Source organism: Moschus berezovskii, chromosome 9 (assembly GCF_049115385.1).
Source record: "Moschus berezovskii isolate FMDL1 chromosome 9, NW_MosBer_1.0, whole genome shotgun sequence".
Classification (NCBI taxonomy): Eukaryota; Metazoa; Chordata; class Mammalia; order Artiodactyla; family Moschidae; genus Moschus; species Moschus berezovskii.
In genome coordinates this window covers 59,947,261-59,970,987 of record NC_142468.1, presented here as the reverse complement: position 1 = coordinate 59,970,987, position 23,727 = coordinate 59,947,261, and the positions used below count along the sequence as shown (strand labels likewise).

Sequence of the window (23,727 nt, the reverse complement as noted above, 5' to 3'; positions counted from 1 at the left end):
GTTCAGTTGCATCCAACTCTTTGTGACCCCATGGACTGCAGCACACCAGGCTTCCCTGTCCTTTACCATCTCCCGGAACTTACTCAAACTCATGTCCATTGAGTTGATGATGCCATCCAACCATCTTGTCCTCTGTTGTCCCCTTCTCCTCCTGCCTTCAATCTTTCCCAGCATCAGGGTCTTTTTTAATGAGTCAGTTCATTGCATCAGGTGGTCAAAGTATTGGAGCTTCAGCATCAGTCCTCTCAATGAATATTCAAGATTGATTTCCTTTAGGATTGACAGGTTTGATCTCTTTGCAGTCCAAGAGACTCTCAAGAGTCTTCTCCAATACCACAGTTCAAAAGAATCAATTCTTTGGAACTCAGACTTCCTTAATGGTCCATCTCTCACATCCATACATGACTAATGGAAAATCCTGTAGTACTGTAGTAGTAATTAGTGGGGAAAAAATTCACTTATAAGTAGACCTATGCAGTTCAAACTTATATTGTTCAGAGGTCAGCTATAATTCTATTCCTGGTTAGGGATTCCTAGTACATAATAATGAGACAGCTGAATTAAATGACTGTTAATCAATTCTCCTGACTTCCCTTGAGAATTAAAATCTCTTTTGGTGTTTTATTTTACAGAACATAAGTTCTGTACTAGCTGAGAATAATAAGGAGTGCACTTTGAGTTTTTGTCAGTGAAAACCAGGACTACATTCCTGTACTGTTTATTTCCATGTGTGATTCTTTTTTCTTTCAAAGTAATATATGTTAGCTAAAGGGACATTAAAAGACGCTTGCTCCTTGGAAGGAAAGTTATGACCAACCTTGATAGTATATTAAAAAGCAGAGACATTACTTTGCCAACCAAGGTCCGTCTAGTCAAGGCAATGGTTTTTCCCGTGGTCATGTATGGATGTGAGAGTTGGACTGTGAAGAAGGCTGACCGCCGAAGAATCGATGCTTTTGAACTGTGGTGTTGGAGAAGACTCTTGAGAGTCCCTTATACTGCAAGGAGATCCAACCAGTCCATTCTAGAGGAGATCAATCCTGGATGTTCATTGGAGGGACTGATGCTAAAGCTGAAACTGCAATACTTTGGCCACCTCATGCGACGAGTTGACTCACTGGAAAAGACTCTGATGCTGGGAAAGGTTGGGGGCGGGAGGAGAAGGGGACAACGGAGAATGAGATGGCTGGATGGCATCACCGACTCTGTGGACATGAGTTTGAGTGAACTCCGGGAGTTGGTGATGGACAGGGAGGCCTGGAGTGCTGTGATTCATGGGGTCGTGGAGAGTCGGACACGACTGAGCGACTGAACTGAACTGAAAGGGACATTTGGGCTTCCCTGCTGGCTCAGTGGTAAGGAATCCACCTGCAATGGATGGATTACAGGAGACTCGGTTTTGATCCCTGTGTTGGGAAGATCCCCTGGAGAAGGAAATGGCAGCCCACTCCAGCATTCTTGCCTAGAGAATCCCATGGAGAGAGAAGCCTGGTGGGCTACAGTCAACAGGGTCGAAAAAAGTTGGAAAAGTGACTTAGCATGCATGCAAAGGGACATTTAAGACCTTTGAGTAGGAGTTAAATTTATTTGCTTTAAAATGAATAGTTTTGCTTTTTCAATGAACTTTAGTAATTACCAAGGAGAAAAAGGAGACTAATTTCTTTATTATGACCTTCAGTCAGAATGATGAACAGAATTTAATTTGGAGAAAGTATTCTTTAAAAGCTAATATGTCAATTTACTGGCTTCTCCCTTTGACTAGAATTTATATTTCAGCATTAAAACATACTGTAAGTTCCAAATTCTCTTGAATTATGTGTAAAAGATGAAAAAGAACTAAATTATTTTCTTCTAACATACTGAACTGAGCTTAATTCTTAAGGTACTCTTCTGGTGTTTGGAAAATACTTTGTATAGGGATGTAAATTATAGCAGTTTACATCTCTTCATTTTCTATGTAACTGTGTTTCTTACATAAAAATGTGTAACTATCACCCACCAAAGCTTAGGCATGTTCAATTACAAAATGATTCTATAGCCATTGTCCTTTAAAACTATGCCTCCATGCACCTGCTCATTCTGTGCTCTTTTCCTGAGATACTGTAACCCATAGTTCCCATATGTGTCTCCACATAGAATAATATGGGCATCTTGAAAACACCCCCAAGTCCAGGTCACATCCTAGGCTAATTAAATCATATTCCTGGAACACAGGCATCAGGAGTTTTTAAAATCCCTAGGTGGTTGCAATGTGCTACCAAGTTTGAGAAACACCACCTCAACCAGCTTGTTCTCAAACTTTCACTCATCTTTCCCATCTCAGTTGACAGGGTATGTCTGAAGCCCTCTCTTGGCCTTCCCATTATCCCTCCTGCATATCTCTACTATACTAAGCATTAAGTTCATCTGTTCCTCAAACTATAATAAGATGCTATTTTTAGGTTTAAAGCTGAGTCTAACCCTGTGCTTGTGTAAGGGAGCACTCAATAAATAAATCTATGGAACGAATAACCTCTTCCTAATAAAACTAAAGCAAAAACATACAATATTTATATTGCTATGGAGAAAGTTTAAGATGTGTTTTAGGATAATGTTTCACTTGATGGTCAACATCTCATATTTAGGAAAACATCTCATCATACCAATGAAAATAAACCCATATCTAAACATCAAAGAGAATCATAAAAATATAACTTTAATTACCTACAAAACTGCATTATTTATTATAATAAGCACAGAAAAATGTTTCCTGTGGAAAGAAACATCTAAAACAACTCATCCTTTCTCAGTTCCAGTTCCATCTTGAGTGGATTGTGTTGTTTTCCAAAACAGTCCTTCCTGAATTTTATGTTGTTTCAGGGGTTTATAAAACTGATTTTTAAGAATTTTAAAGTACTTAGTTAACAAAGTGTAAGATGTGAAGAATCTATGTTTATCATGGTATTCATACTAATAACATGATCATTATGATTTTAAAAATTCATAAATTTTGCTATAATCAAATCCTAGACAATAAACCCAATCTTAAACACCTGTTTTTAAAAAGTGGTTTAAAATATTTCACTCCCTGGGTTACCTAATGACTTCAAATTTCAGCAGTGTGTCACAAACCAACGTTATTCTTTATCTGCTAGATTTTTATGCATGAAGCCTGAAAAAATAATCAGATTTAGGAACTGTTTTCCATGATATTGTTATATTCCTCACTTGTCTCATTTATCTTCACATATGAAAACTTGGGTTATCTCATTAGATATCAAATTAAGACCTTGTCAACTATTGCTCAATATGCACTGATTCTGAATGCATATTAAAGTCAAAAATGAGACGAAAAAGTATAAACCTCCACTTTTAAATGTCAACATTGTAATCAACTACTAAAAATTTTAAATTTAGTCTATTAATTAAACACAATTAATGCAAACGGCAGTTCTTGGAACATAGTTCTTGCCCTCCTTCCCACAATGGAGTCATGACTTTAAATCATGAGTGCAATAGCCTTAGAAACAGTTTTGCTTTATCCGAAATAAGCTCTGAATGGATATATAGATTGCGGAAAGACAAAAAAGATCACCATCCCCAATATTCAGTTCTAATGTCATTGTTCCCAAAATGTAAAAGTTGTGAATGAAACAACTATTTCTAGTAAGCTTCCGCTGTGAACACAAAACGGAATTTCCTTTTCCATGTAAACAAGGCACAGAGGCATACCTTCAACAGGTAACTTTATTTTTGGATCAAACTATATGTCTGGATCGAAACAGCAGGGCAGTTTTAAAGCTGGCTTCTGTTAGCATAAATCTGATTTGGGTAGTGTCCTTTGTCAAGTCCTGTTTCCTTGTCTCCTTGTCACTTCCAGAGGCACCTCATCACTCCCTTAGTGAGGGGCTCCGTAGGCGTTACTGCCGCCCCTGGCGAGGGCTCACCGGATTAGCAGGCAACAGAAGACCTAGGAGGGTAGAAGCCCCGGCGCGGGGAGCGGGTAGTTCTGTGGGCTGCGGCCTGGGGGGCCAGGTGGAGGCTGGTTCTTCTCTCTTGTCTCCAGTCCCAAGAAGCTGGTCCAAGTGGCGCAGGCTGGCTGGAAAGGCATAACCTACTTCTTCCCTAGACCCAACAATTAAAAGGTGACCAAAAAAAATTTCCATCTCCTATCTTGAGTCTTAGTGCCCTAATTCCATTGGACTTTTGCATCACTCCCTCGGCTACCCTCGAGAGCAGAGCGGGTAAAAATAATTTCCGAGAGGTCACTGGCGCTAAAACCACAGCGGACAGAGGCTGTGTCTACCTGAAGACCTGGAGAGGCAGTTAGCGGGGAAGCCTTGACTTCCTCGGCGGGGCCTCCTCCATCTAGCATAAACCCGGCGAAAGACCGGCGTCCCGGGTGGTGGATGGGCAGGTGGGTGCGGGACAGGAGGACTGGAGGGAGGAAGGAATTGCCAAGCGGCCTCCACTGGGACCGCCTCCTCGCCCAGTGGCCTCCCCTCCGTCGTTCCGAATTACTAAAACGAAGCTCAGGCCAAACTGCCGCCCCCGGCCAGCCCGACTGAGCTCAGGAGGCAGAAATACCGGGGAGCGAAGGCCGGGTGTCAGAGGAGGCCATTAGGCAAGAACTGGGGGGAGCTGACAGTGTCCCCTCGCGCCTCCGTCTTGCTGGGAAGAGCCTAGATGGCTGAGGTCCTAAATAGCATCCGTCTGCGGCTCGCCTACCTCCCCAGGACCCCGGAGGCGTGGCGAGCTCGGCTTTCTCCCGCCTCTGACTCGCGGCGCCCCTCCGCGGGAAGCTTGGTTGGGCCCGGGGCGGGGCCTGCAGGCGCTCCACGTGCGGTTGCGAGCTCCGCGCTCCGCTGCTGCGGCTTTGCCACTGCCCCCGCCACCTCGGGGCGGGCTGGAGGCGGAGCCTCAGGGGGCGGGGCGCGAGGCGGGGGCGGGGCGGACGCGGAGCGCTCGTCTGGCTGCCCAGGGCAAGGGGTTGAGAGTGGGGCAGGCGCGGCGCCGACAGGAAGGCGAGGAGAGCTGGGAATAGTCCGACGCCCGGTGCTGCGGACCTTCTCCGAGGTAAGAGCGGGAGCCGGGCACCCGGGGACTCCCCTGGCCGACCTCCAAGACCGGCCACCGCGCCCCGGCCGCTCCTTCTGCCCCCTGCCGGCCGGGCGGCGGCGGCGGCTGGACGGGACCTCGGGAGGGCTCTGGAAGTCGCGAGCCCCAGCCCAGGCGGTGTCCCCTTCTCCGCGTCTTTCTTCTCCCTCTCCTCGCTCTCTCAGCTCTGGGCGTCGGGCACCGGACTGGAAGGAAGGTCGCTTCTCGGCGAGTCGGAGCTCGCCCACGCCGGGAAGGGAGGTCGGGGCCCCGGGGCAGCCGAGCAGGGCAGCGAGGAAGGCGCAGAGCCTCGGGCAGCCTCTGCGGCGACGGGGGAGGCCGGCCGGGACTGCGGGCTGCGACCCCGGGATCGGTGCTCGCGCTCGGCTCCTGGGTGGTCGGGCTGGGGACGCCTGCCCGTCACGCCCCGGTGCTGTGCCCGGGCGGCGGGGCCAGCTCTTGAGTCCCGAATTCCTGGGTGCCGCCTGTTGTGCGCGCGCCGGCCCGGGCAGCCCGGCTGCGGGAGGGGACCTGAGCGCGGCGTCTGTCCCACCGTCCCCGTAAGTCCCTAGTCGGGGGAACCGGAGACTGAGCTCGCTCTCGGCGACGCCGGAAGGGGGCCTCGGTGGGATGGGAGTGGGGGGCGCGGCCTGCAGTAGTTGGGTTCCTGGAGGAGCTGGCGACGCGCAGGCCCGGCTCCGGGTCGAGGAGACCCCCAGCTTGTGCCGGAGGAGGGCCAGGAGCTGTCAGGGATGGACAGCTGGGGGCCACCCGAGTGAGGTCCACGGGAATTACAGCAGCCTTCTAGTCCCGGGACAGCATAATCTAATGGTGAGGGCGTTTTCTTGAAGGCAGGAAGAAATGGAAAGCTGTCAAAATAAGCACATTTTAAAGTTGAGTTGAAAGTTGGCGAATTTTCAGGCTGTGCAGTTGTTTAGTTAGTGTCCAAAGAAATATTAGCTCCTTGACATCCTTTTCGTTTGGAATTCTAGCAAAAATCTGTTTTGCCAGTATTTCCCTCAGGAGTTGTGCATTGCCCACAGCAGGGAAGGAAAACTTCAGCAAGCGTTCTCAGGTTGCTTTTAACTTCAAATTTGTGCTCTCTAACCTTTTTGAGTGTTCACAAAGAGTATCTCTTGCTGGATTTCTCATGTAGGATTCCGTCTCTTTTTCTCTGGGACCTGGCAATGTTTGTTTATTGGTTTTTATAAGCATCTATATAAATTTAGTCCTTGCACGAAATACTCCCCCGTTGCCACAGGGTGTAGTTTAGGGATTAGAGAATTCTATTGGAGAAAGCTGCTAGTGGCTTCATTTTCCAAGAATGTAAGTCATTTCCTTTCTGTGATTTCAGGGAGTTGATATTTCACAGCATCAAAACTTTGTGGGGAAAATTTTCCGTAATACATCTGTCATTAAAAAGGCTTTTGACTTTTGGATTTCTCTTAGAACAGAGCATAAGTTTAGGCTCAGCACTGTTAAAGGATTAGAAGTTTTTCAGAATCTACAGCATTATGAAACTATTGTAGAAAGTAATTTTAACAGGCACCAAAACCTACAGACCGCCTGCCGGGTAGAAGGTGGGGGAGGGGAGAAGAACAGAAGAGAGAGGCAGGAAAACAGATGCCTGTGCTGTTGTCCTTTGTAGTAAAAAAAAAACAAAAAAACTTCTAGCACTTAATCATTTTTCCTTGGGTGTGGTTTTGAGAAATAGAAGTATTATGTTAAAAATAAAATACTCCGCAATATGAGACAGCTGACATTGAATGCTCTTTCAGTATGTTTGTAAATATATTGGATTTATATTTCATATTAAAATGGACTTCTAGGATTATTAGATGAGAATGGTCCCCCAGGGAATATCTGCTATCTAGTTATCTGCAGGATATCTTTTCCAGAAAGCAGACTGTCTGTAATATGAACTAATTCTGCCCCCCCAAGCCCCCACTTTGAATTGCTTGTAAGAGTGCCTGAGATCTGACACTGATGGACCACAGTAATCAACAGTTCTTGCAGGGCCCCAAACACTTTAAGGGACAGGAAATCTTTCCCTTCTTCTACCCCCCTCCTTTTTGGAGGGCAGCGGGGGTGAGTAAGCTACTAGCTTCAAATACATAATTTGAACTTGAGAATTAAGATGCTCCTGACTCGACCGGAAAACCTAATGGGCCAGGATAAAAAACTATTGCTTCTGAAAGGGAAATGTCCATGTGCTAGGTAGTAAGTTTTCGCTACAAGTTCTTTAAAAATGCATTCAAATGAAATAGCTAAATTGGAAGGGGAGGTGGGGAAGTGTAGAGCTTTTTGAGATTCTGAACTTTGTTTCCACTTTTAACCACATTTATAAAGCTTTTGGCTTTCAAAACTTATGACATAATAGACTCTGTAGCCTTTTGTGGCAGATGCTTGAAAGTTTCAAACAGAATTGTTTTTGACTAGGCTATCAAGTTCAGAGTTTAGTGTAAATGAATCCTGTCTCACAACTAACTTTTTTGATAAAGGAATTCTTTGTAGTTTTCAACTTGGATGTTGCACATTTTGATTTCTGAGGCTGTGGGTTTAAAAAAAAAGCTAAAGCCTGCAAACAATTATTTTAATACATGAAAGCCCATACCAAGGAAAGATTCAGTCCAGATGTAAAAATGTATGTGAATTTTAGATTTGTGTGATCTCAACCAGTTTCCCCTTTTGTTGATGAGGCTGCCTGGATCCCAGATGGCATTTGCAAATTATCCCTTAGGTGGTTTTCAGAGTTCAGAACTAAATTTCACCAGCCTTCTCCAGTCATTTTAATATTGTCTGAAGGAAATGGCAACCCACTCCAGTGTTCTTGCCTGGAGAATCCCAGGGATGGGCGAGCCTGGTGGGCTTCCGTCTATGGGGTCACACAGAGTCAGACACGACTGAAGTGACTTAGCAGCAGCAGCAAGTCTTCTAAAGGATAGAAAGTTTCTGCATTTATGGCGAGAGGAATTTTTCCTACTACTCATTAATACCAACCCCATAAATGCCCTGGTTTGGTAGATGAAGACTATGGGGAAACTGGAGGTATTAAGTAATTATTATTATTTTAAAATAATATATTAAAAATATATTATTAAGAGGTACAAACCTCCAGTTTAAGTATTATGTATCCTTTGGGCAGAGTATAGAAGCTTTGGATTTTGTTTATGCAGTTACAAGTTCTTTTAAGGAAAATAAAAGTTTTAAGTGTGTTTACAATCTTCAATAGAATCTTGTAACACAGTTTGAATGGTTTCTGATATAGCAATTGTATGACATACCTCTACCCTTCTTTCTCAACAAGAAACAAGAAACACAACTTACAAGAAAACTCCAGTGTTTTTTTATCTTGTACTCCCAATAACAGAGTTATAAAAGGTGTGTGTCATACATTAGCAATGATATATTTTTGGAAAGTCTTTGAATGATTATAAAATTATACATTTTGAGTGTTTGATTACATTGTAATTGTATGTGAAACAATCTAGTGTAGGAGGAGGGTAAGGAAAGATTTAGTGGAGGAATTTATGAGTGGTAAAATTTTAGTTAAAATGTATCTTTCCTGAAACCCAAACAGGAAAAATGGTGTTGTTGGCCTCTGTAGTTAAACTTTGGTATTGGGAGTAGTTGAGAGGGCCTGTTGAATTGCACATTATCCTGAGGAAGAGGCTTTGGGGGCCTATAAAAATAAGTAGGAACAAGTTAAAGGGATAATTTGAGAGGGAGGAAGAAGTAGAAAACTGGGCATTGAGTTGCAAGGAAAATCTCAACTTAGAAGGAAGAGTATAGAGGTAAAGACTGAAGTAGGGAAAGCTTTATATTTAAAAATGGAAATTAAAGAATAAGGTCTTCTCAGCTGTGAGAAGAAGGGTTACAAATAAGGTGCACTGTAAGGTCTATATACAACATGAAATAGTGCTTCTGTCCTGGAAACCTTGCCTGCATTTGTGTTGAATCACTAGTTTGGTGTTATAAATATTGCATTCAGAGATTGGATGCTTATCACTGTCCTGTCTTCCCCTACATCCCCCTCCCACCACTTCGCATTTCAAAGGCTGGAAGCATTTTTCATCTAAACTGTGATGATTTGAGAAATATTTAATTAGTTCTCTAGCATCTGGGAGATCTGCTAATGCCCACCCCCTATGCTCTGGGTCCAGAGGGACTCCCCAGCTGTAAGGGCTGAATTTATCATTAAGTTTTGAGGGAAAACAAGCAATCTGTGGTTCCAATTATCTTGTATGATTTAGTGGTGTAATTTCTTCTGATGGAACTTTGTGTCCTATTGCTTTTCATATGTATCAGATGGACCAGTCATGCAGTATACGGTACTGATCAAAGAGGGGTCACAGAACACTGGGGAAGGGAAAGAAATCAGTGATCTGACAGCTGATTGTATCACGTAAGGAGAAAAATGTGCCGAAACATTCACAGATGAGCCAAACCTGAGCAAAGGAGATGACATTGTTTCCCAGAGCTTCCTTGGTGTTGTCTGTATCACAGCATTTTCTAGAATGCCTTTCCCCACCTATGTGGCCTTACCTAGCAGAGTTTATCTATACAGCAAGAATCTAGGTAGACATATAGTCATTAACCAGGTCATTTCATTAATGTGATAATAACTCTTGACGAAAAGTATCGACTTCGAGCCTCAGTATTCCAATTAGATTATCTTTTGATGTTTTCAGATGTTTTCTAATAACATTGCCTTTGTTCACAGATGTTATAGAAGTTTGAGCAGTAATGTTTTACTGGCATATGAAGATATATGGAAAAGGAATATTTTATACTCCCTTATAGCCGCAGTTTCATGTGAGAGAGGAAATCATAAAAAGCAAGCAAATTCTGCATGAAGATTTTAGAAAACTTAATGAAGCTTCTCATTTAACTTCTCAGGTAGTTCTTTGTCTGACTCACATTAGATGAAATATAATTAATTTTCTCCCCTTCTGTTAGCAGTGCTTATGCTGCCCAGTTTTAGTACATGGTTTTTGTTTGAAGAGAGTGGGTGTCCCTGTGGTTTTATTTCTTTGAACTTGTTACTCAGTAATTATATACAGCCAGAAAAATGCACAGACCAGAAGTATACAGTACCAAGTGATCATATTTAGGCAACCAGCATCCAAATCAAGAAACAGAACCTTTCCAGGTGCACATCCCCTGCCCCCATGCTTCTTAAACCTTGCCCCAAGGATGACCACTATTCTGACTTCTTTGTCATGTTGTCATTCAGTCGCTATGTCCGACTCTTTGTGACCCCGGGACTGCAGCATGCCAGGCTTCCCTGTCCTCCACTGTCTCCTGGTGTTTGCTTAAACTCATGTCCATTGAGTTGGTGATGCTATTTTAACGTGTTTTTGGGCTGCATTTAAATGCAATCAAATGTAAGTTCTTTTTCGTGTCTTCTTTAACTCAACATAGTGTCATGTCCACATTGATTTAGGCAGCAGTACTTCTTTTTTCTTTTATTTCTGTGAATAAATATACTGGGTTTATTTATCCATTCTCTTGGTAGACATTGGGTAGTCTGGGGCTGATCTGTGGGACATGACCTTTTGATGGCTCAAGAAAGAGCACTTTGGAATTGAAAGAATAGCCTTAAAATTTTTTTAAAAAGGGGGTGGGGAGAAGAGTAAGAAAAAAATGCATCAGAAACATGAGAGAAAAAAATACAATATCCCAGAAACACTCAAGGCTCAAGTGTCTCGATTCTGTGTAGGTCCACAGAATCCTAGTGTTTCAGGGACACATTTTGAAATATACAACTGCTTGTTCCATTTCACTTGAGAGTTGGCAAGAAGGAAGGGACCTTAGGTGACAGCTAGCCCCTCCATGTTTTAGAGGTGGGGGGAACTGACAATCCAAAAGACTGTGTGACTCAGAGTCTCACAGCTCATGATAGCGCCAAGAGTAGAAGCTGCTTCTGACTTGCAGTTTCACTTAGACTACTGCCATCTGAAGGCTAGAACTCAGCCCCTGACTTTGTGGTCCAAGCAGTGAGTCCACTGGCCTGGAGGATGGGGTGCCCTTTCCTGAGCCACACAAAGGTATCCTATGGCTCTGTTTGGATAGAGGCAGACCTTCCCAGAGGAAAGGGAGCTGGGGCCAGTGAAGCAGAATTGCAGTTCCTCAAGCCTGCTCTGTCTCTGCCCCCTTCACAGAACCCTTGGAATTTTTCTTTAACCCCCTTTTCCTTCTGCCCTCTCTATTAGGGCTCTCCAGTGAGACTTTGGGTTGTAAGTGCCAAATAGGTGATATCTTGAGGTCCTTCCTGGCTCATTGTTTTATTCATCCATGAATAGTCTAGAGTGCGTGCTAAGTCACTTCAGTTCAGTTCAGTTGCTCAGTCGTGTCCGACTCTCCGCGACCCCATGAATCACAGCACGCCAGGCCTCCCTGTCCATCACCAACTCCCGGAGTACACTCAAACTCATGTCCACAGAGTCGGTGATGCCATCCAGCCATCTCATTCTCGGTCGTCCCCCTCTCCTCCCGCCCCCAACCTTTCCCAGCATCAGAGTCTTTTCCAGTGAGTCAACTCGTCGCATGAGGTGGCCAAAGTATTGCAGCTTCAGCTTTAGCATCAGTCCCTCCAATGAACATCCAGGATTGATCTCCTCTAGAATGGACTGGTTGGATCTCCTTGCAGTATAAGGGACTCTCAAGAGTCTTCTCCAACACCACAGGCGTGTCCAACTCTGTTCAACCCCATGGACTGTAACCTGCCAGGCTCCTCTCTGTCCATGGGATTCTCCATGCAGGAGTACTAGGGTGGGTTACCATGCCCTCCTGCAGCAGATCTTCCAGACCCAGAGATCAAACCCATGTCTCTTATGTCTAACCTGCATTGACAGGCAGGTCCTTCACCACTAGCACCATCTGGGAAGCCCAAATGGTCTCGGATGGACCCTAATTTCAAAGGACAGCTTTCTAAATATTTTCAGAAGTTTATTCTTAAGAAAAAGAATCTATGTAAATACACATACATTTTTTCTTCTTGCCATTTTGTCCCCTCTTCTATATACTTTTCTCCTCTATCCCCCTAATCCCATCAAGTTATCATTTCTTAAATATCCTTGGAAATATCCAGTTTCTGATTTCTGTCTACTGAAAACAGCAGTGAATTTCTGATGCTGAAGTCTATGGCTGTCCCCAGGAAGCACTTATTGTAAAACATAGGGTTATGAGAAATCTAATAGATAAAGTGCTTGTGAACGAAGACTTTTTTTTTTTCATGTGTACGTCAAGAGAAAAAAGATATTTTTATGTTTTAAGATAAGACTCAGAATTTCAACTTAGGCTCATTATCAAGATGGGGAAAAGGTTAAAAAAAAAAACCTGAAGTTTTATAAATGGGAGTAAATAATATAGCCTGCTTAGATCAGATATTGCTTATAAAAGCAAAAACTTAGCACATATGATTTTAGAAAATAAAAGATACCTAGGAAAAGAATGTTCAACATAGGGCCTGACAAGCTACTCACTGAAATTGCTACAGAAAAGTGTAATAAGTTCTGAAGACAAAATGGAAAAGAGGCAATAAAATATAAACGTTAAGAACAAGATTTTTGAGATTAGTTCCCTGGGGTTCAAATCTAGGTTCCACTGTTCTCCAGTGTGTAATCCTTAGGGAAGTTATTTAACTCTCTCAACCTCTTTTTCCTCATCTATAAAATGAAGATAATAATAGCAGCTATCTCATAGGCTTGTTTTGATTAAGTGAAATAACAGATGTAAAGCAAGTGGCAGTGTATGACATATAGTAAATGAAGTTAGCGCTTATTTAAAACAAAAAGAAATGATGTACAGGAAAATTTCTAGTTCTTGGAAGTCCCTAAGTTTCTGTTTACAAGCAATTATTCATAGATTTTGTATTTTGATCACATTGAATAGGCAACAAATCGTAGTATTTCTCAGTCACAGATGTGGGGTAATCTATACTGTTGCACCAAGAACAGCTGGCATGTCCCACTGATCTCTAATTGATCAAGTTATTTTTCCTAACTCCTATTTCCAGCAGTCTCATTCCCCTAACTTCTGCCTGCTTGCTAATGATTTCTTTCCAGCTGCCAAAAAGTAAATTCACAGTTTAAAAATTCTCTTTGTAACGAATAATGTTATACAAAGTACTTTTAGACTTAAAGAGTACCAGTGGTCCATGTCTTTTTATCTTGTACCCTATAGATTTCATGTGAGTCCTTTTTAAGAAAGCCACTATTACTGGGATGAGGCAATTATTATTCCTCCAGCCCCAACCCCTACCATTATCACAGTTTATATAATATGGGTCAGACCACGTTACGATTTTCTGTTAGGCCCAAAGCTTAAGATTTTTAAACCATTCATTCAAAAAAAATTAATAGTCTGAAAGTTTCAAGGAGATACTTAAGAAAAACAAACTGAATTACATTAGAAAGACATTTACATCTAACTAGCATAGTTACACCGGAGAAGGCAATGGCAGGCCACTCCAGTACTATTGCCTAGAAAATCCCATGGATGGAGGAGCCTGGTTGGCTGTAGTCCATGGTGTCGCTAAGGGTCGGACACGACTGAGTGACTTCACTTTCACTTTTCACTTTCACACATTGGAGAAGGAAATGGCAACCCACTCCAGTGTTCTTGCCTGGAGAATCCTAGGGATGGGGGAGCCTGGTGGGCTTCCGTCTATGGGGTCACACAGAGTCGGACACGACTGAAGTGACTTAGCAGCAGCAGCAGCAGCATAGTTACACAGAGAAGGCAATGGCAACCCACTCCAGTACTCTTGCCTGGAAAATCCCATGGACGGAGGAGCCTGGTAGGCTGCAGTTCATGGGGTCGCAAAGAGTCGGACATGACTGAGTGACTTCACTTTCACTTTTCACTTTCATGCATTGGAGAAGGAAATGGCAACCTACTCCAGTGTTCTTGCGTGGAGACTCCCAGGGACAGGGGAGCCTGGTGGGCTGCCGTCTATGGGGTCACACAGAGTCGGACACAACTGAAGCGACTTAGCAGCAGCAGCATAGTTACAAACACAGTCAAAATAGGCACAGGATACTCCAGAATAATCATATTGTTCATTAAAAGGGGAGCATATACCTCAGATAACCCTGTGCCCTGTTATGTGTTGTAATATATCTTAAACTTAATAAATCTAGTACTTTAAAAATGTTCACCGAGTTCATCAAAAAACAGCTTTTACTTCTGCATGAAGTACTGAGTACTGTGCTGACTGCTGCTGCTGCTGCTAAGTCACTTCAGTTGTGTCCGACTCCGTGCGACCCCATAGACGGAAGCCCACCAGGCTCCCCCGTCCCTGGGATTCTCCAGGCAAGAACACTGGAGTGGGTTGCCATTTCCTTCTCCAATGTGTGAAAGTGAAAAGTGAAAGTGAAGTTGCTCAGTCGTGTCCGACCCTTAGCGACCCCACGGACTGCAACCTACCAGGCTCCTCCATCCATGGGATTTTCTAGGCAATAGTACTGGAGTGGCTTGCCATTGCCTTCTCCGCTGTGCTGACTACTTAGTGCAAATCCTACAGAATTGTTTCTTATCTAGGTGGCAGAGCAAAATATGTGTGTTTGGAGATGTATTAGATGTTTCTCAGTAAGGACTAAGTGGACTTCTGGAGGAGGACTAATGTTGGCCAAAGATAGGATGGCTCTGGCTTCCCTGGGGCTGCTGCATTTGTGTTGGGTCAGGAGGTCAGGCTGGGATCTTTGTAGTCTTCAAATACAAAGGAATTTTTTTAGGAGCAACAAAAATGTTCAGGATTTGGTAAAAGTCTCAAATTTTAGAAGAAAATAATGAAATTGAAATTGTTAAATGTTTAATTAGATTCGTTCATTCATTCAACATAATACATGCCTTCTGTGTGCTCGGCATTGTTCTAGACCCCAGAGCTACAGACAGTGAACAGAATAAAGAAAAACAGACCGGCCTTTGCAGAGCTTATATCCTATTAGGAGATAAACACTGAACATAACAAAGCTATATAGTGCTTTAGAGAGTAGTAAGTGTGTTTGACGAAAGATAAAGTAGAGCACAGTAAGGGACATTAGGCGTGCCGAAGAATGAAAGCAGGGCCTTTGGCAATTTCAAATAATGTGGTCATGGTAGGGCTCACTGAGAAGGTGATTTGAGGGAGGAAGTTGGCCATGCAGAGATACCTGGGGGAAGAGTGTTCAGCAGACGGACCAGTGAAGGCCTTGGGCAGAAGTGTACTTGGTCTGTTCCAGGACCAGTGAGAAGGCCACAAGTAGTAGTAGATCAAGTTATGGATGTTTGTGGGGCTCCTCACATAGGTCTGCCTGGTGGACCATTATAAGAACTTTGGCTTTTACTCTGAGTGAAATGAGAAGTCACTAGAGAGTTTGAGGCAGAGGAACAAGGTGACTTGTCTTATATTTTAATAGAATCACCAACCACGGTGTTGAGATAGAACAATAGAGTGGGGTGCTTAAGGCTGGAAGCAGAGACAAGTTAGCAGCTGTTCGCAATAATCCAGTTGAGCGTCACAACCACCAGTAGATGAGGTAGTGAGAATTGACCAAGATTTATTTTACAGGTAGAACCAATAAGATTTCCTGGCCAACTCTTTGAGGAATATCATAGATCAGAAGAAGGATAACACCAAAGCTTTTTGCATAGTTATGGAGTTGTCATGAACTGAAATGGGGCTCTGATGGAGGAACTGGTTTGGGAAAGATAACCAAGAGCCATTTTGAACATGTTATGTTCAGCTTCCAAGCAGAGAAGTCGAGCGGCTTGTTGGATTCAGGAATCTGTAGTTTAAGGAAGAGGTCCAAGCTAGAGATAGAAATTTGGAAGTCGCCCGCAGACTTTGGATGAAATCATATAGGGAGTGTACGTAGACAGGGAAAACAGTTCATGAACCAAAGCTTAGGTCATATCAGTATTTATAGTTTGTGGAAAGAGAAGAAATTTCATCAGAATGTACCTTAAGCCAAAGGAAATATGCACATATTTCTGACATAGTGGACCTAATTGTTTCCATTCCCTAAGTAATAGTGTTATTATTAGTAGATAATAATTCTATTGACCTATACTACAGGAGGAAGGAACTATGAGTTACTTTTTCTGTGATGAAGGACTTGGGCTGAGCCTGAGGCTCTTCAGGCTTTAGAGGGTGAGTTGATAAGGTGCTAAGTTGCTTCAGTCGTGCCTGGCTATAGGTGACCCCGTGAACTGCAGCCTGCTAGGCTCCTCTGTCCATAGGATTCACCAGGCAAGAATACTGGAGTGGGTTACCATGCCCTGCTCCAGGAGAGCTTCCCAACCTAGGGATCGAACCTGCCTCTCTTACATCTCCTGCATTGGCAGGTGGGTTCTTTACAACTAGTGCCACCTGGGAAGGAACAAGTAAAAATTACTGAGAAGGAGCAGTCAGAGGGACAAGAGGGAAATTAAAAGAATATACCCTAAGTCAAAAAGAAGAAATCTCAAGGAGGAGAGAGAGAATCAGTGATGTCATGTCAAGTAGCTTGAAGACTGAGAGTTGCTTATTGGATTTAGCAACCTCAGGGTCACTGGTGAACTTGACAAGAGTTATGATAGTGGAGGAATAGGGACAAAAACCTGATTGGAGTGGGCTCAAAAATGAAAAGCCAAGCCTCAGAATGTGAGAAAATGATAGCAAATGAAACAAAGGATTAATTTCCAAAATATACGAGTAGCTCATACAACTCGATGCCAGAAAAACAAACAACCCAATCAAAAAGTGGGAAAAAGACCTAAACAGACATTTCTCCAAAGAAGACACACAGATGGCTAACAAACACATGAAAAGATGCTCAGAATTGCTCATTATTCAGTTCAGTTCAGTCTCTCAGTCATGTCCGACTCTTTGCGACCCCATGAATCACAGCACGCCAGGCCTCCCTGTCCATCACCAACTCCCGGAGTTCACTCAAACTCATGTCCATCGAGCTGGTGATGCCATCCATCCATCTCATTCTCTGTTGTCCCCGTCTCCTCCCGCCCCCAATCCCTCCCAGCATCAGAGTTTTTTCCAGTGAGTCAGCTCATTGCATGAGGTGGCCAAAGTTTTGGAGTTTCAGTTTTAGAATCAGTCCTTCCAATGAACACCCAGGATTGATCTCCTCCAGAATGGACTGGTTGGATCTCCTTGCAGTCCAAGGGACTCTCAAGAGTCTTCTCCAGCACCACAGTTCAAAAGCATCAATTCTTCGGCGATCAGCTTTCTTCACAGTCCAATTCTCACATCCATACATGACTACTGGAAAAACCACAGCCTTGACTAGACGGACCTTTGTTGGCAAAGTAATGTCTCTGCTTTTTAATATGCAGAGAGCATCACTATGAACAAAGCTAGTGGAGGTGATGGAATTCCATTTGAGCTATTTCAAATCCTGAAAGATGATGCTGTGAAGGTCAGTCTTGCTCATTATTACAGAAATGCAAATCAAAACTACAATGAGATATCACTCACACCAGTCAGAATGGCCATCATCAAAAAGTCTGCAAACAATAAATGCTGGAAAGGGTGTGGAAAAAAGGGAACACTCTTTCTCTGTTGGTGGGAATGTAAAGTGATACAGCCACTGTGGAGGATGGTATAGAGATTCCTTAAAAAACTAAGAATAAAACCACCATATGACCCAGCAATCTCACTCATAGACATATACCCTGAGGAAACCAAAATGAAAAAGACACAGTATCGCATTGTTCATTGCAGCACTGTTTACAATAGCTAGAACGTGGAAGCAACCTAGATGTTCATCGACATATGAATGGATAAAGAAGGTGTGGTATGTATAAACAATGGAATATTACTCAGCCATAAAAAGAAACACATTTGAGTTAGTTCTAATGAGATGGATGAACCTAGAGCCTATTATACAGAGTGAAGTGAGTCAGAAAGAGAAAGAGAAATATTGTATTCTAACACATATATTCGGAATCTAGAAAAATGGTACTAAAGAATTTATCTACAGGGCAGCAGTGGACAAACAGACATAAAGAGTAGACTTATGGACATGGGGAGAAGGGAGGAGAGGGTGAGATGTATGGAGAGAGTAACATGGAAACTTACATTACCATATGTAAAATAGATAGCCAACAGGAATTTACTGTATGGCTCAGGAAAGTCAAATGGGGGCTCTATCAACCTAGAGGGGTGGGATGGGGAGGAAGATGGGATAGAGGTTCAAAAAGGAGGGAATTTGGAGGAGATCAATCCTGGGTGTTCATTGGAAGAACTGATACTAAAGCTGAAGCTCCAATACTTTGGCCACCTCATGTGACGAGCTAACTCACTGGAAAAGACTGATGCTGGGAGGGATTGGGGGCAGGAGGAGACGGGGACGACAGAGAATGAGATGGCTGGATGGCATCATCGACTCGATGGACATGAGTTTGGGTGAACTCCAGGAGTTGGTGATGGACAGGGGGGCCTGGCATCTGTGATTCATGGGGTTGCAAAGAGTCGGACACGACTGAGTGGCTGAACTGAACTGAACTGAACTAATGGGTGATTCATGTTAAGGTTTGACAGAAAACAAAATTCTGTAGAGCAGTTATCCTTCAATTAAAAAATCAGAAAGGAAGAAGTAAAATTTAAAAAAAAAATGAAAAGCTTATTAAGATAATTCTTATTTTCAGTTAAATTTCTTATACTATAAATATTCAGTATTGTAAGTGAATATATTTTAATATGTCTGATAAAATGTGGGTAGGGACTTCAGAATGTTGGAGGCTATGAAGGTCTTCAACAGGTTCTGACAGAAATGGGGAGCCTCTGAGTTTCCCACTAATAGAGTTATGGTAGAATCGTTTTGTTTCTAGTGACATCTTCTTTAATTCAACCCATGATCGTTTCTTATTCAAAGGATACAGTAGAGCCAAGGTGACACATGTGCTTTAGTTTTTTTTCAGTTAACAGTGATAGATTTGAGTTGACCCTACAGGCCTGAAAACTTTCATTCATGGAGTGGATGACTCAGGTTAGGGGTTCCCAGGGACCAGAGCAAACTTGAGTAGTAGCAACAGTGCTTGTTTAATGTTTCTTTTATACTTTGATGACTTTCATTGTGAATATTATTTCAAGGCATGTGATTAAGCAATTTTCATAGTTCTGTATTTTATATCATAATTATGCACTAAGAATTTTCTCACCTGGGAATTACCTTTGAATTATAATTCTAACTTTTTGTAATACTGTCATCAAAACGAATCAACAAGTCTCTGATACTAATTATCTTTTCTTTCTCTAAGCTTATTGAAATGCTAAAGCATAGGCCTTTAATGCTTAAGTATTGTTTTTGGATAGTTAAAAGCTTATAGTGATTGGTAGAATTAAAACATTTTTACATTTATTTGAGTGCTGCTTGGTAATGAAAGTATACTGTATAGTAAGTCTTTAGAAGGTTGCTAATTATGGGAAAATGCTGGAAAGGGTATGAACTTTTCCTTTGTAGTAGATTATGGTACATGTTTTTTGAGAAGTGGAGCTCCAGTGATTATATGTGTGTTTCTAGTGGGTTGTGGTATACACATATAATGTCAGCATTCTCTTAGGTCCTGCTCCGTCAACACTGTTTTATTACTGTCATTTTGAATGTTATTTCAGCTGAAGCTTATAAGTCACTCTTCAGTTAGTTAAATGAAAGAAATTGATCTGTAACAGAAATACTTACACAAGGCCAATGTGAAATAATTTGGCAGTGCTGAGTGTATTACATGATAAATACTGGAGTGTGCAGAGGTATAAAACTAAGCAAATTATGAAATGTGAAATCTCTTAAGTCAGTGCCTGCAGGATGAAGTCCAGATCTCTCATCGTGGAATTCCACATGGCAAAGCAGTGTTGCAAGCCTGTGGTGCACCAGCAGGATAGGCTGCAAACATGTTTTGGTTTTAACATGGTGTTGAAAACATTTATTTTCTAGCATTTAAAAACTGAGAAATTTTAAATTAAAAAAAAATTGAATTTTACACCTTTTGTTAAAAAATTGGGAGGTGTGTCAGCGATCTGTTGGAGCAACATAACAGCTTCCCTTTTTATGCGGGTGTGTGCTCCACAGTCCACACTGTCCCCAGCAGAGATCCTCTTGCCTCCAACATTGAGGCCAAATGGCTGTTGGTGTTTTTCATCCTTCAGGCTTCACTCCTTTGTTAACTGCCCCTGTCAGTGAGTGAATTTGCTATCCTTCTGTTGTAGATACTTATTTTCTAGTGTCATTGCAAAGCTTCTTCAGTTCAGTTCAGTTCAGTTGCTCAGCTGTGTCCGACTCTTTGTGACCCCACGAATCACAGCACGCCAGGCCTCCCTGTCCATCACCAACTCCCGGAGTTCACTCAAACTCATGTCCATCGAGTCGGTGATGCCATCCATCCATCTCATTCTCTGTCGTCCCCGTCTCCTCCCGCCCCCAATCCCTCCAAGCATCAGAGTCTTTTCCAGTGAGTCAACTCGTCGCATAAGGTGGCCAAAGTATTGCAGTTTCAGCTTTAGCATCAGTCCTTCCAATGAACACCCAGGATCGATCTCCTTTAGAATGGACTGGTTGGATCTCATTGCGGTACAAGGGACTCTCAGGAGTCTTCTCCAGCACCACAGTTCAAAAGCATCAATTCTTCGGCGATCAGCTTTCTTCACAGTCCAACTCTCACATCCATACATGACCACGGGAAAAACCATAGCCTTGACTAGACGGACCTTGGTTGGCAAAGTAATGTCTCTGCTTTTTAATATGCTGTCTAGGTTGGTCATAACTTTCCTTCCAAGGAGTAAGCGTCTTTTAATTTCATGGCTGCAATCAGCATCCGCAGTGATTTTGGAGCCCAAAAAAACAAAGTCTGACACTGCTTCCACTGTTTTTCCATCTATTTCCCATGAAGTGATGGGACCAGATGCCATGATCTTTGTTTTCTGAATGTTGAGCTTCAAGACAACCTTTTAAGTCTGTCCAAATTGTTCTCCTCTTTGCCCTGTCCAGCACATACACACTTAGTCTGGGTCCTGCTTCCCCCACTCCTGCTGCTGACCTGAGCTGTTTATTGCCCATATCACTTCGTGGGAACCAAGCACATGCTGTTGTGTACCATCACATATATAACCTTTTATATGTATATACTGACTTCTCAACTGTGTTAGAAGTCTCTTGAGGGCAGCGACTGTATCTTTCAACTTACTAGTGCCTATCAAATTTTTAGATTTAATAGATTAACTATTGTTCAGATTTAGCTTCCAGTATATGGTCATGTATGATGATAATGCTGTAAAAAGATGAGAAAATATAAAAATCTTGTATAAAATCTGCTTCTTCAGATAGACCTGTCTTAATTTACTGTCCATTCCTCTGTAGCTTTGTAATCACATTTATGTACTCTAATTGAGTATTAATTCACTAAACACCTCATTTATTGCCAATTCTCTGATTCAGTGACATAGATGGATGAAGTTTCCAAGTATATAGGTCATTATACATACCATTTTATTTATTTTAGACGTGCCTCTGAAGGCTATTATTGTTTTACACATCTTATTTTCCCATTCATTTGGCAAATAGTGTGTCCACTATATGGAAAGCCTTGGGGATGTGTGAACTTGACAAACATGATGGCACTGGCTCTTCAGAAGCTGTTACCTTTTAGCTAGAAAGGAAGATTTCAATAATGGAGAATATAATTGCTCAATTTTGAAAATATTACTAAGAAGTAGGGCATTCTCTGAGATCTTAGAGCACTGTGATCTGGAGGCTGGGACTCTAGCGCGGAGTATGACACAACTGAATTCTAAACTCCTTGATTTTTCATAATTCCATAGCAGTTTGTAAAATATTCTGAAGGTAAAAACTTTACCTTAAAAACAAATAAAGGGTAATTTCTTTAACAAAATAAGAACTTAAAAAAAAAACACTTTTCTAAAGGATATACCATTGGCTATAGCTCTTTCATTAATGATTAGGAATTATAATTTATAGTACTGTGTTCTTTGTTTGATACCTGAGTTGAACTCTGTTTGAATATGTAAGCAAAAAGAAGTGGGTTGGAAATTTCAAATAGCTAACTGCGAAACAATTTTTGTTTTATGAAACTATTTCAAAAGTGTAGTAAGAACTTTTCTTATGGCTTTCAAAAATAATGTATAAAAAACTAAACTGATTTATTCCATTGAGACTAGTTAGTGGATAGTACTTTTATACTTCCAAGCCCATGACTGAGAAATTCGAATGGGTTTATCTGTCTGATCTTGGAGTGAGGTAACATGGTGTTGTGAAAAAACATTAGCACTATAGTCAGTGACAAATGCGAGCCAAAAAAGAGTGGAATTTTGTGTGGTTGCATATATTTTATTACAATAGACATGCTTTAAGTATTTTTTTCTAAAGAAAATACAATTTTTTGCTAATCTATCAAATATAGTGGTATTGCATGGTTTATTGTCACACTGAAACAAAGGTCAACTGCACTGGTGCCATTTCTGAAGTCTTTGTTAAGAAACTCATGTTACTTGTAATTATAGAAGACAATTCAGAAAAATCAATATGATTAAGGAAGTTTTAGTTCAAATAAACCCAAGATTTTTAAATGTGATCTTAAAGAAATGCAAGGAAATCAGATCAGGGAGACATTTTTAAGAAATGTCAAATGTCCTGTGGAATTTAAAATAAATTCCAAATAATTTTGTTTAAAATAAAATCTTTTTATCTTCAAATATTGATTAACTGAGCCCACAATCACTTTCAAATCAGTGGAAAGGCTGTTGAACTGATGATTTGTAATTTACTAAGTTATTTGCCTTTACTGATGCCTGGAAAGTGAAAGTGAAAGTCGCTCAGTTGTGTCCAACTCTTTGGGGTTCTGTATAGTCCATGGAATTCTCTAGGCCAGAATATTGGAGTGGGTAGCCTTTCCCTTCTCCAGGGGATCTTCCCAACCCAGGGATTGAACCCAGGTCTCCCTCACTGTGGGCGGATTCCTCACCAGCTGAGCCACAAGGGAAGCCCAAGAATACTGGGTAACCTATCCGTTCTCCAAAGGATCTTCCTGACCCAGGAATTGAACTGGGGTCTCCTGCATTGCAGGTGAATTCTTTACCAACTGAGGTATCAGGGAAGCCCAAATAAATAAATAAAGGAAGGTAAGCATTTCTTTCCTTCAGCTAGATTTTCTAGTATCATAGTAACATATATCTGTAGCACATTTTGTATTTTAAGTGGAACTTTTGCTTGTTTACTTTATTTGATCCTCAAAGTACTAGGTCTCCATGTTATAGATAAGGACGTTAAATGACTTGTATGACTTTCTGCCTTTACCTGATTCACCTTGTGACAAAACCAGAACATGATACTCTTCTGTCTCTGAGACCTGAGCTTTTTTTTTGCCACCTCAGTCATAGCCACTCTGTTGATAAACATTTCTGGAGTGTTTGCAACATATGATACAACATTTTGATTTGTTGTTGTTGTCGTTTGTTTTTTAGCTGCCTTATGTAAGTTTAGTTTCTGTCAGATACTAAATCAATTTGTGGTCCTGAATTAGCTTACACTAATTTTACCATGGAGAATTTTTGGGTTACTCTGAGCTAGGTAGGAAAATCTTTTCAAACATATTCTACTTCCCATGACAATGCATTAAACCTGGCATAGAATTCCAGATCATCAGATTTTGTCTTAA

At 41.9% G+C, this 23,727-nt stretch overlaps 1 protein-coding gene across 5 annotated transcripts in view; it reads left to right on the top strand.

Annotated features, from left to right (window-relative positions):
* The window catches only part of FRMD6 (FERM domain containing 6), a 279,964-nt gene that overhangs the window by 187,243 nt on the left and 68,994 nt on the right, over positions 1-23,727 (top strand). For 2 of the 5 annotated variants that reach the window (XM_055437446.2, XM_055437442.2), the window contains exon 1: positions 4,925-5,055. The exons of 1 other annotated variant lie outside the window; for it this stretch is intronic. The gene's annotated coding sequence lies outside the window, so the exon portion shown is untranslated. Of the gene's footprint in view, positions 1-4,924; positions 5,056-5,167; positions 5,294-5,527; positions 5,637-23,727 lie in introns of those variants that run through there. 2 more of the 5 variants (XM_055437445.2, XM_055437444.2) reach the window with 2 other exon arrangements.